The sequence below is a fragment of the Platichthys flesus genome, chromosome 14 (assembly GCF_949316205.1).
Source record: "Platichthys flesus chromosome 14, fPlaFle2.1, whole genome shotgun sequence".
In the NCBI taxonomy this organism is placed as follows: Eukaryota; Metazoa; Chordata; class Actinopteri; order Pleuronectiformes; family Pleuronectidae; genus Platichthys; species Platichthys flesus.
This window is the reverse complement of record NC_084958.1, coordinates 16,953,220-16,965,258: the sequence shown is the minus strand read 5'-3', so window position 1 is coordinate 16,965,258 and position 12,039 is coordinate 16,953,220.

Genomic DNA, 12,039 nt, shown 5'->3' with positions numbered 1-12,039 from the left:
CCTCTGCGTCCCCGAGGAATCCTAGAAAAAACAAACCACCATGTTTGACCTTTGCAGAGACTCTTGTAGCAACAGGCTCCCCTTACAACTCATATCAGCTTCCATTGAAGTGCAAACAAAGGCTCGTAATAGTAACCAAATTGACAAGCAGGGCTGAGGTCTGGCATAGGCAGGGGAACATTATGAACACTGGGCAGGACCAGACTACATTAAGACACTTATTGTGACCAAAAGCAATGAATAACAGTTTAAAGAGGGTTTCCATGTCCAGTGTTTGTGGACAAGTGGTCGATAAAAAGCGTAATTTAAATCATTAAATGGTCATCATCAAAAGTCGATATTTCCAGCCTATATCTACAGTGACACTGGAGAGGATGGTACTGCCGGGGGAGAAGCCCATTACAACTATTATTGTATTAAATATTAAGTCTTAGCCACATTAAGCTGATTTGGGTACTTTACTCTGCTGGTCTGCCGTGAACACTTGAGTCTAAATCTGCTTAATTTGTGCTGTGCCACTTCGCGCGAGTTTTGCATTCTACAGAGATAATAAAAATGCCTGATTTCGCAGTTATATCACCACATATTTCTTTATATTTAATAAAACCATTTGTGGATGATGTGTGGCTTCTACTTCTCTTTTGAGTTAATGTGGTGTTTTTGAAGCCTTTGAGGACACAGAAGGCTGCTGTCATCAGCTGGGAAACTCGGCAGATCTGTAATGATTGATTTGGGAAGCAAAGACCTTAGAAATCCTGGCATCTGTGAATTATGGGCGAGCAAGTATCCAATACCAGGTTATTGCGGCAAGACAGCGGAGATGTTGTGGTCCAGGGCTCGGCTAATTTCTCCGGGTGAAGGGCAGTGATCCCTGTGGTCGACTGAAAGAACAATTACTGGAAGAGCAAAAGAGGCTTCAAGACTGAACATGATGAGGATTATAAAGAGCTGAAATAGAGATGTTTGTTTTTCCACTAAATGCTCCGCTTCGCTTTAGATGTTCGACATTTTTGTGGAACTCAATCAGAAAAAGGGGATGCAGACGAAAAGACTGTGGTTCCCGTTTGATCACTGGTCTCAAGGTGCTGTTCTGACCACACTGCAAAACAGGAAAAATTCCGCTATGATAATTAACCCAAATAGGCGTGTTTCATACCATAAACTGAACAATTTGTGAGGAAAAAATATCAATGAGCATTCCATTAAACTGGCAACTCTGTGATGCTGTGCTCTTGTGCAGATGTGTTTTGGGCTAAATGCTAATATCCATCATTGATACTGCTTATCCTGTAAGGGTCACCAGGAAGCCTGAAGCCAATCCCAGAAGGCGGGGTACAGTCTGGATAGGTCACCAGTCTGCTTCAGCACTGACATAGAGAGACAGACAACCTTTCACATGCATGACTATAGGCAAGTTATACTGTCCAATTAACCTTAGATGCATGTCCATGAGCTGTGGGAGGATTCCACTGCAAATGATAATGCTCGTTTGGAGATATTTGTTATTTAAAAAGTTAATCATGTTTATTATCTCCTTTTATTTTGTTAGCATGCGAAGAGTTTCTCATTAGTAATAATATAATAATAAACACAAAGTCAGCTGAGGGAGTGAGATAGTTTGTCTTATTTGATGTTTCAGGAGGAGTATGCAAAATCAAATGAACAGATTTCCACTAAATTGGTGAAAGGATAGGATGTGGTCCGAGAAAGAACCTATTGGATTTTTGCACAGAGGTGGACAAATGTATGTATTGAGGGGATCTGATATCAGTGTGAGCATTGTGGTGCTGCTTGATTGAATCTGAGGGCAAACATGAGCCTCGGTGGAGGTTTGTGTTCTAGTTTATCTAAAGATTTTTTTTTTTTTTTATAAATCAATACTGGTTTTACCATGTGAAAACTTTGTCCTGCTTCTTGTGCTTAAGGAAATAAAGGCCACTTAGATTTTGGTACCAAATAGTTCTGCAATCCATCGAACAGTTGTTGAGATGTTTCTCAGTGAATTGAAGTGTTGGACAGAGCAAACCTGCCACGTATTTCTGTGAAAGGCAACCAAAATATTTACAGTGATACCCATCAGGAGCCCCTCCTCCGCTGCAGTGCTGGGATTCGATCTGCAGAGAGCCTGTTGCCCTCACTGCACTCTCTCTCACTGAATCTACTATCTTGGGCGAAATTCTTAACTCAGGCAGCGAAGAGCCAATGACAAGCTGGTCACACAAGTATTATGTTTTATGTTTTCCCCATTGCTGTCTAATGTTTCACATTGAGGTTGGGACCATCAAGCAAACTACTGCTCACAAAAGAATGGGCCCATTGATTCCCAGAGGAATAATTTTAGTGGAGGGAGTATTTAGCACAGGCCCAGCTAGAGAGGGCTATTAGTTGCTTCTCCAGCTCTGTGATCCATGACTGGAGAGGCTCAGTGTGAGGAGAGAAAGAGGACTCTTGCCTGGCACCACATCCGCCCTGATTTCACCCTGCCGGCAGTGATGAAGTCATGTTTAGTGGTCTCGTCTCAGCCATAGAAAGACTGCCCATATGACTTCCTTGTCTCATTTTACAGCTGAAGCCCAAAGCAAACAATTTATAGCTAATTTGTTTCTTGATTTGATTGTACGGTGAAGAAAAAGAAACTGGAACGATGCTTCTTAACAGTAAACTTGCAGAAATATGGCACAACAATACACATAGTTATTCAGGAAACTAGTGCATTTGCTTGTTTGTAAAGTTTACCCTGAATCCTGAATCCATCTTTCTCAGGAGAAAGCAAAGTGGTCCATCATTACCTCTGCTAAACTCCCCCTTTTCCCATTTCAGCGCCACACTGAGCTAAGATATCAACTAACACATTATCCTCTTAGACCTGGAGACTGATAGCCAGCGAGGGCCTCGAGCCAGGAGCAGCCATACAGCTCCGAGCATAAAACCGACACCACAGTTACAGCAACAGTAAACTGAACACAGATCCGATAGTGCTCACTTATTGATCTGTTGCAAAGTGCCCACTTAATTTCCTCTTTTTGCAAAGATCTTTTGTTATAAAATTAAATTTGACGATTTTCATGTATAGTAGTCATATAAATGGTTCCCACATTGAGCAGATGAGTCTTGTATTTAATCATATTTGTTTTGCATCTATAAAACAGCAAATATGTGAATCAGTTATCTTTTGAACCATAATCAACACAAGTATGTATTATTTGTCATTGCAAATATATATTTTAGTGATAAAATCTTGGTATATTAGCCTCTCCCTGTTTATTACAAGGTTATGCTAAGAATCTAATATATCACTGAATATCAGGTGACATTATCCTGTTTGTGTTGCCCACGACGACAGACTTTTTCAAGAACATTTGATTGTATATCTTGGCTCAGCCCACTCTGAGTCAGGAGGGAAGCCAAACCCCCCAGGTTTTTATGATTAAGGGGACAAAGTCAGGTGGCTTTATTCCAAACAGCTTGCCAAGTAATGTTATATCACTTCAATAAACCGAACTACCCGAACTTATGAAATTACATTAATAGCTGTCAAAGTGGAAGAAACAAAAGTCCATAATGGCCGAGAGACGTTTTACAAGCAAATCTGGCATTCCTCAGGCATCGTGTTTTTCATCTGAGCATTTCATGTAATAGACCTAAAAGTGCGATGTTTAAAAACCTTTGCAGCAGCCCATGCTGGCGGTCGCCCAAGATGCACCTGCACTTTCAATTACTCATTGAGCGTCCTTCTCTACGCAAGTCTAGACACTCAACACCTGCTGCACATTAATCTGTAATGTACTCTGCTGCCGGATATTCCCAGTTAACACAGCAACATCTGATTGGCACACCTTTCTGTCCTGCCAAGCAGCGCCACACTCCTCAGCCTGCTCTGCGGAGGCTGCCATGCTCGGCTTTACATTCAACTAATTGATACCTGCCACAGAGCGTGTGGTTTGGGGCTTGGAGGGGAAAGCCAGGAAGGTGGCATATCCGCTTCACATGAGTTTTCCTTTTTGGCAGGGCGACCGTCGACCTGAATGTAACCGAACACCTCAGCACAGCAACACGGGACGTAAGGCGTTTCTGGTCGTGTTCCATGGAAACGGCTCTCGCCAGCCCCCCTGTTCGAGAGCCACACGGTGACGTCCCTGTCACACCTCACAGCTGGCTATGAACGAAAAGCATCACAGCTCGAACTGCATGCTCACAGTTTAATGACCTCCAATTTTTACACACTAAACACAGCATGGATCCTGCTTTTGCACACGTACCACATATTAGCCACCCAAATGTTCCGGTCAGTCAACTAAACCTGAGAGTCTTAAAATGAGCTGTAGTATGAAAAAAAAATTACCAGTCTGTGAAAGCACATTGAGGTAGCATGCCTTTTCACTGAAACACTTCAGTAGTTTCATGGTATTTACGTTCTACGGGAAAACAGTGTAAAAATGTTAAATTCTTTCCAACAACAAACTGCTCTAGAAAGAAAAACTCAGCCACATCTCTGCAGACAGCTGTGCCCTCTCACAGGAGTCAACACATTACTAATACTAGCATGTGACTGGTATGTACATTTAGCTCAAATGACATAGGTGATTTTTCTGAAAACACACCTGCGCTATAATGAATTGTATTTTTTGGCCGCACCATGTACTGCAGTGTCAGCACTGTATTTACTGAGTTTTAAACCCCGGGCAAGGTCCACAAAGTGAATCTCAGCAGTACACGCTGAACAACTGCCCTGACATAAATGAATAAAAGAAGAAAGAAGCTCCTATAGTGATGCAAGGTTAAAATGGTGAGATGCATCTTAACCCTGTCTCCGAACAGGAGCGATAATTAGCAATAACCTGTATTCATGTTAGGCAACAAACAGAAGTGAAGAAACGTGATCCATTACGAGGGACCCATACAAACAGGGGAAGTAAAAATGGCCGGCTAACTGAAGCAGCAGTGGGTTCTTACTTCTTTGTGCAATGTTTGCCCCATAATTGACAGCAGAGAAAGGCATAACCAGAGTTAAAGCAGATTCAGTGAATTTAAAAGGCAACGGAAATAAAACATTCCATTAATAACAAAAATTGTGGATTTTTCTAGATTTGAAGATTGTAGGACAAACATATGTTTGAATGTTTTTAGGCATTTTAACCAATAATAGTTTTGTACGATAACTTTAAGAAGACCAAATTAATGGTCTGTTAATGACAGACAACTTCAATGCTTGTCTTAATGTTTTTGATGGTAAATCTTTGGACAGACAAGACAAAACAAACTTTTTGGAAATGTCATATTTAGACTCTGGGAAAAATTCTGATTGCCATTGTCGACATATAAAGACTAAATGATGACTGTATGAGTTGGAAATAATCAGAAGATTAAGCAATAATGAAAATAGTGATAAGCTCCAGCCCCGGTGTGGTCTGACAACCCAGTGGGAAATAAACGAATGGGAAGAATATGAATAAACAGAGAAATGATTTGACAGAGGCTGATCTTCACACTCCAGTTTCAACATGGGAGGCAGCCGGAGCCCGATGTGGGGTGACCTGAGGCATCCATCTATCCAAAAAATGGGAACTTGCTGATGCCGGGGGAGTTCCTTGTGACCGTTTGACTGGTGCTGCGAGGAGCTGGAGGAACGATAACAACCTGAGGTCACTGCGATTCGAGACTGCAAGGTGCACTCATCCACCCTGGCTGGCTGCAGCCGAGGAATGAGCGCACACTGACAGCTGCGGCGCTGTGTTGAGTAAAGTGAATGTAAGGAAACACAGAGAGAAGGAGACAGTTGCTCAACCTGTCAACGGCTTCTCCATAATTCAATAAGTCAAGGTGGAGGACCATTCCTGCGAGGCTGAAGCAGCTCCATAAATAGCTGTCTAGAATGATGAGTGGGTTTTTTTCCCCCGTTTTTTTTTCCTTCCCCCGTGGTAATCTTGCTTGTCTCTCTCAACAGGCCTGCAAACATAATTGAAAACACGGACGGGAGAAAACACAAGTATCACTGACACAAGGAATGTCTCTTTGTCCTGGATGGTTACGCTTTCACTGTCCTGTTTTAACACGTTCCAAGAATCTCCGCGTTTGTCTGCAGGTCAACGTGTTCGACAATGTGCCCCTTGTTCCATTATCTTTAAAATTAAATTATTCCTCGCTGTTTTTCATGTACGCTCGTGTTTACATTGCCAAGGAAATACTGTTCTGTCAATGTGCTACGAAGGAAAACATGTGGTTAAGATTTGGGGCATGATTATGGTGTTTATGCAATTTGTCTTTTCAATAAGTCGGGGTGAAATATGAAGATACTCTGCCAATGGAGCCTGTTTTCTTTATGCCAACATTTATTTATGCATTTCCTAAGTTTTACAGTCTCAGTCGATAATATTGGCAACAACAAATCACGGCGTAGTGTGGACAGGAGTTCAGGACCTCACGTCAAACCTACCGCAGACTGTTTCCTCTTCAAATTCCCCTTTTTGTCGACTTAAAGCAGCGTTTCAACTTTCCCACCATCTCCCCTCAATATATCTCCCTCACTCCAATTGTGACTTAAGTCTCTGTTGGACCCCGGCCAGCGTGTTAACTCCATTTAAATCAATGGATTAACAATTTAGCCCAACCCCTCACACACACACACACACACACACACACACACACCACCACCACCACTGCCACCACTAATCTTAAGGAGCTGACCTCAGCCAACAAATGGCCAAATTCACACAAAATGGAAACCCGCCCCCTCCGACAATGTGCTCTCTCCTTTATTCTTTCTCTGAGAGGCGCCTCCTGAGGCGGCCAGCCACACTTGTTGAGATTGCGGTTACAGATCTTCGAGTACCTCTCTGTTAAACGAAACCCCGCTATCCTTTGGGATTCAAAAACAGCGAGGGTGGGAAATTAAGTTAAAGCCAACTATCTTGCATTTATAAATTAGATTATAATCTCCTTGGTTTTTCTATTCCCACACCCAAAATTGCCGTTGGAGTGATGGGAGAAGTGGTCAGTGAATGAATAAGTTGCCTTTTTGTATGCAGCACAACTTAAAGCTATCTGCGTTGCGCTGTCTTAAATCCATCGCCAGTAGCAGCTCCCTCCCAGTTAGCAGGCCTCGCTGGCTGTGACCTTTTAGATCAGCATTACTGTTGTACCTGTGCCACAGCGTCTGGTTCCGTCACGTGGGCAACGTGCAGCTGTGCAGGATCCGCGGGGTCGCTCACACACACTATGTTGTTCCGCTGTCTGTCAGTCCACATGTCCGTCACTGTGCTGTTCTCCCGAGCCAATACGAGCACTTTTCAGAGAGAGGATGCAGGAGGAAAAGCACAGACACTTCCTGTGCTCGTATCAGTGTTTCCCTTATTTTAAACCTTTCCCATGCGGCCCACTGTGCAGAGTTACAAGAGATGCCTCTCATGACAGGGTTTAAGCCTGTATCTAGTTTTTCTTGGTCACAATTGATCACATGTCAATGTTCATGGCAATGAGATTTCAAGAATGTGAGATAAGATCTAAAATATTTTTTGTGTCAATAATGTGACAAATAATTGGTAGCCTATTGCACTTACTTTCAGTATATACAATTTGACAAAATAAACACCAATGTATCAGCTTATATGATGTCTGATAAATTACACAAAACTTTAATTATAATTGCGTGTTCGGGCATAAGAAAATAATCGTCTAGACACTTCCTCAGTATTTAACTGCATCAGTGCTAAAATGTGTACACACTCTACTCTGAGTTACATCCTTAGGACAACTATTTAAGTTAATAATTGCAGGGAAAATAACACATCAACACAGCAGCTCCATAATAAAACCACTGAAATATGCATTTATTATTAATTAATTAATGGAAACTTATTTCGTCATACAGTATTTGTTGATTTGTTTGTTTAGCTCAAAGGTAAGCACATGTTGTTAAGGGCTCCAAACTGCCCGAGCAACTAATTGTAATTAATGAATTGAAGTATACAAAATAAACACTGTTTCTATTTACCCTGTAATTCCCCCAGCCCAAAGTTATGTAGTTGTTTTTAAACTTTTTCCAAACAGCTTTTTTTCTGTCAACAGGTGAGTTGACAAGCTAATGAAACTCACAGCCAAATATTTTTAATTAACATTTTATTTCATTTTTTTTTTTTTTCGCTATGTCAGTTTCACTAAATACAGTTATTGCTATGTATTAATGAAGGCAAGTCAACAATCTCTTGCTCAGTAATTTCAACAACACCAATATTGTTTTTCAATATCACAATCGAGGTATCATTGAGTTATAAGAGTATGACACTTCCACCCAGTGCTGCTGTGGTTCTGTCACTGGACGAGCCAACAGTGAAAGAGAGGAATCCACTATAAATCACACAAATATAAATGGAGCTTTAGGAGTGTGCACTGATTTTCAAAATATTTACTCTGGTTTTTTGCACTGGCGGCAACAAGCTTATTTGGTCTCCTGTGGACTTATGGTGGGCGCTCGGTGTTAGTGGCCTCTACCATCCCATCCTGGCATCATCCGTTCATCCTGTTTCCCTCGCTTCTCATCTCATTCTGCATTCTCCGGGTGAGAGACGCCTGGTCTAGCCGTGGTGCCATGTATCCTAATCACATAAGCACACGGGCTAATCCTCAGGACAGCTGGAGAATCTTTACTGCACAATTGAAGCATGAGCTGGACAGCAGCGTCATAGCCCATCTTTGTAAACCCCCTCGCTTTTATCAGCCTGGCATTGTAACCCCCCTTTTACCAACAGATACTTGCGGTCACCACAACTACAACTAATTTCTGCACCATCACCCAATATGCAGACAAGAATGAGTTGGCTGAGGTCAGAACAGCTGCTGATGGAAGCTTCCAGGTCTTCCTCGATTCTCAGTTGAACAACTTTCCCGTATGTGCTTATATAACATCAACTTTTCGGGAGAAAATAAAAACCCAAAATTTGTCCCAGTAGTTCATATTTTATGCATCACTAATGCAGAAAACAGGTGGTGACCTGGTTGAAGGAAGTCGCTCCTTCACAATTGTAAATGGCTGCTCCACTCTGACGTTTAATGCCGTGTAGTTATGATATTGAATATCCATTCAGTGATCTCCGAAGTACTTACTGTCCAAGTAAATTGATGGACTGAGGAGTATATATCCATCGCACACGTCCTACGGGTGATACATCAGAACACTCTCTTGTCTGGGAGCCCGACCATGATGAACTGTTTTCCTGAAAACAGCCTCTGCTAGAGCAGTTAGAACATCCATCTCCTCTGAGATCCTGATGAATAATGGAGTAATAGGAGGAATTTCCTCAAGAATAAAATGTTTCTAACCCCGCACCTCTCCCGGTGAGCACTCCAAATCTCCTGGTGCAATTTGCAAGCACAGCACGCTTGCCAAAAAGCCCAGGCGTCTACACAGATCTATGTTTATCCCATCCCCCTAGAAACCCTGCTATGGGGTCTCTGGGGCTTTCCCCTCTCCCCAAGCATGTTCGCCAATGAAAGAAACACATGCTCCTTTATTATTTATAGAATAATTTGTTTGTTTATTATCCTGTTTTTCCAAAAGGCGGATGTGTGCTCAGGTCCGCTGTATTGAATTCTCCGTTTGGACTTTGGTTGACGTGGAGCATGTTGTAACTGTCGGAGGGGGATTTGAAAAATGAGCTTGGTCATGTGAAGCTGACATTTTTATGATTGTGAGCAAGTGTTGAAAACCTCCCGAGCCGGTTATCATCATTATCCATCGCTTCTTGTGGGGAGGCCTCAGACTAGTCAATGAGCTTCTCCCCAGTGGAGAGGGGACGGAGTATGGAGTAGTTTACTTCCAGTAAAAAAAAAAAAACCCTAATAGATTTTACAGAGAATGCATCACATTCTAGATAAATTACACTTAAATGCTCTTCCTGGTTATTTGAGACGCCTGTCCTGTAAACTTAATTAAAGTGATTGTTGAGTTAATATTATTGTTACCATAGGAGCACATGAAACTAAAGGCTAAATGCTCTAAAAATACCCTTTACTCAACTTCACTGTCATGCTGATTCACACAAAGTCATCCTTGTTGGAACAGCAGATTCGCACCACTAGATATATACAGTACACTAATAATGTTTCCGTAATGCGCTGCGTTTTCTTCGTTTGCTCCTGTTTTGAGGGATGCTGAGATCATCTGTTTTTCCAGGGACAAGCAGGAGCTCTGACAGGTACTTAACAACAATCAAAAACAGTTATAAACAGGGTAGGCTCTTGGGCAGGGCGCAGGAAGGAGGCAAGGAAGGCACATACCCTTCAGACCCCTATCACACTTTCCAGAGAGGAACTCGCTTTTTCCCCAACAAGCTGAAAAAAAAACATAAATCTGTACGTTCCACAGACCCTGGTGCATGAGCTAAGGTGTTTATATAGGGCTCGGCACATATGTTTCACCAGATGACTCTACTAATGCTTACATTCACATTAATAACCCTTAAAGGGATAGTTCACCCAAGAATGAAAATTCACTCTTTATCTACTCATGCCGATGGAGTGGTGGAGGAAGTGTTTGAGTCCACGAAACACTTTTGGAGTTACAGTGTTGCAGTCATATCCAATACAATTGAAGTAAATGGTACTTATACTTTAATAACTCAAGATTCACTTGAGATATTGTTGTCAAACTGACCTTTGTTAACTTATCTGCAAGCTTCATTTTCTATGCATTTTTTATAATTTACACTATACCAGAATTAGCACTTGTGGCCACTCAGCAAATGTGCTTGTCTCTCTTCACGTCATCAACAAACATTAAAGCTTAATTCGTGAAATATATTAATACATAGATCAGATTCTTTAGAAGTATTTAGTTCTGGATCATTTATTGTCCAGGTTCAGGACCTTGTTGGAGACTTTTCATCAATACTGTTTCCTCATGGGTATTTATGCTAAGCTACATTGGGCTAAACACCTGTTATTCACAGTGGTACTGATCTTCTCATCCACATCTTTCTTCAAAGGTCAGTTCGCTGATCTTTTTTGTCCCAAGTTTCTGTGTTACAGTGCATCTTTGCATTCGATGACATGAAGTCTGCATCCAGCTACAAGGTCCATCACTCCTCAGTAAATCCTCCACAGGGCAGCACAGGTGCATCCTGTGCAGTGGGGTGATGCTGGAATAACAAATCGTCTGCCTCGTTCAACAGTTCGTGAACCATCGATCTATCTGTCCACTCCTGCTCGACAGACTTTCCAAGCAGACCAGCAGGATGAGAGTGGGAATGAAAGGTAGTCGGGAGGTGTTTGGAGGGACGAAGCTAACCGGATTTAGTTTTTCTTTCTGTGCTTTAGTTGCACCCACTTCCTTCATGGCAACAGCTGTCAAAACGTTGTCGGATTACAGCGCACCACAAAGTTACAGCTCGTATTAGAGCCCGGTACAGGGCAGGAAGTTAGGAGTCCAGCAAGCGCGGCCCATTAAAGCCTCTCAGTTTCTCAGCGCAAAGCAGCTCGGACCCAGGGGAGGAATAGCTAACACCAGGAGGGTGCTACTCCTGCACGGCTGATTTAGCTACACGTGTCAGGGATATCATGGGCTTTCTGATTGCTGTTTTAGGTATAAGAACAGATACACGCTGTAATTGTTTTGTTTTTCGCAAACCGGACATGAAGCTCCCATTCTCCGCCTGAGATCACAAAACTCCCTCTCCTGGATTAGTGGAGCACGAAGCCTCGTATGATGAGGTCGCAAGATATTTGCAAGATTGTTGAGAGAGAAAACTCCCTGAAATCTGCGTTCGGCTTCGCAAGGGAATAGAGCCTGTTGAAATAATAGGAGTTTCTCAAGGGTAATTGTCCAGCACCTACGTGTGTCTCAACAGTGTAAATCCAAAACAGAAATGTTTATATCTCGCACTAATTAGTTTCATTGTAACTTTGTTTGACATTGAAGCAAAAACATCACTGCCATTGCGGCACGGTGTGTACTCTGACTGAGGCCTGGCTAATCACTTTACACTAAATCAATATAAACTGTCATAGCAACTTGAGGGGGATCCTGCCTGAAACTGTTAAATCCAA